Below are 1,618 nucleotides of genomic sequence, written 5' to 3'. Positions count from 1 at the left end.
ATTTAGATTATTTAGATTCGATTAATTAGACTATTCAGATTATTCAGATTAGATTAATTAGAATATTTAGATTATTTAGATTATTTTTTAACAGTGCTCCAACACCCCCTCCCTTGATTTTATGAGAGATAAAATACAATTTTTATATATAGGGGCATATTGGGAAATTGTGAGAGACCCAAGTCCCATTTGGAATTTGGGTGTCAGGGTCTTTTTTCGGTCGGATCAGGGGGAAATATAAAAGTTCTTAAAAATTAAAACGAGCAGCTGGAGCTGTTCTTGCCCTGCAAAAGGGGAGAAAACCCCCGTGGGATGGAGGGATTGAAAAACAGCACCACATCATTAAAAAAACTAAAAAATAAAGACTTTACATTAACGCTGTTCTCTGTCCCTACACCATTTGTATGGGGGGGGAAGGACACGGGGAATCCTCGTGTTTCCAGCACTGGGAATGGGATCAGCAAGGAGTTTTCAGTGGGATGCCGCCTCTGGCAGCACATCCTGCACCATCTCAGCTGCTGAGGGACTTCAGCTTTTCCCAAAATAACATCCCCGATTCCTAATCCCTGTAAAAAAAAACCCAAAAAAACCCCAAAATAATAATAATTAAAAAAAAATAATAAAAAAAAAATAAAAGAGATTGCTGGAAGATTGTCCCAGATTTCAGATGCCAGGGTTAACCTGACCTGGGCAGGGTTAATTTTCCTCTCAGGGTTTCGGTTCCTCCTTGGATTTACCTGTGTGGTGACTCCTCAGCTCCCCTGCAGCAATATCCCCCTGGGAACATTTTGCTCTTTGACACCCCCCCGTCCCCCCCCCCCCGACTCTTCCCATTCTCCACAAAATCGCTCCCGTTTCTTTTTTAACCCTTTTTTCTCCCTCGGGGCAGGATTCAGCCCAGGCATGGGGAGGCTCCCTGGGGGATCCACGGGAGGGGTGGAGGGTTAATTGGTGGGATCTCCAGGAGGAGCAGGAGGGTCCTCGGTGCCATCCCTGGCTCGGTCACAGAGTCACAGAGTCACAGATCCCACCCCCCGGGCAACTCGGTCTCATCATTTGGGGGGGTTTTGGGTGCTGTGGGTCGTTAAAGAAACCCCCAGGGACTGGTTTCCCTGGCCGGGACTCGCCAGGTCTGGACGAGCCCGACGTGGCGACAACAGAGCTGCCGCTTTCTGGGTCCTTTATAAAGCAGAGCGGGCAAAACGAATCCGAGGTTCTGAACCCAAAGTTCTCCTTTCCAAACGAGGGGACCTCGTGTGGGGCTCGTTCCCGGGGGTTTCCAGCGGAGGAGCCGCTGGGCTGAGCCCGCTCCTCCCTCCTTCCTCGCCCGGAAAAGCCCTCGGAGAGGCAGCGGGATCCCTTCAAATCCCAGAAAACCGGCTGGAGCACCATCTGGAGGCAGCTCCTGGAAGGCGTGGGCAGAGCGGGCGGCTCTGGGAGCACCTTTCGGGGGCTGAGCAGGACCCAGCCCCGGCTCCAGAGCTCCCGTCCCACCCTCGGCCTTGGATCCCAGGGCCTCGAGTTATCCCGGTCCTGCCTCTTCCCAGCTCGGACAAAGCCCCTTTCTGGCCGTTCTGCCGCCTCACCCGCAGCCAGGTGGCCCCAAAATGAGGAGTTT

At 51.9% G+C, this 1,618-nt stretch overlaps 1 long non-coding RNA gene across 2 annotated transcripts in view; it reads left to right on the top strand.

Annotated features, from left to right (window-relative positions):
* The window catches only part of LOC113940897, a 3,677-nt gene extending 3,100 nt beyond the window's left edge, over positions 1-577 (top strand). For both annotated transcript variants that reach the window (XR_003525559.1, XR_003525558.1), the window contains one exon: positions 444-577. This is a non-coding gene — a long non-coding RNA (uncharacterized LOC113940897). The remainder of the gene's footprint in view (positions 1-443) is intronic.
* The last annotated feature ends 1,041 nt before the right edge of the window (positions 578-1,618 follow it).

The sequence above is a fragment of the Corapipo altera genome, unplaced genomic scaffold (genome assembly GCF_003945725.1).
Source record: "Corapipo altera isolate COAL_440 unplaced genomic scaffold, ASM394572v1 130657, whole genome shotgun sequence".
NCBI classification, from domain to species: domain Eukaryota; kingdom Metazoa; phylum Chordata; class Aves; order Passeriformes; family Pipridae; genus Corapipo; species Corapipo altera.
The sequence above is the reverse complement of the archived record's forward strand: the minus strand, read 5'-3'. Positions and strand labels throughout refer to the sequence as shown.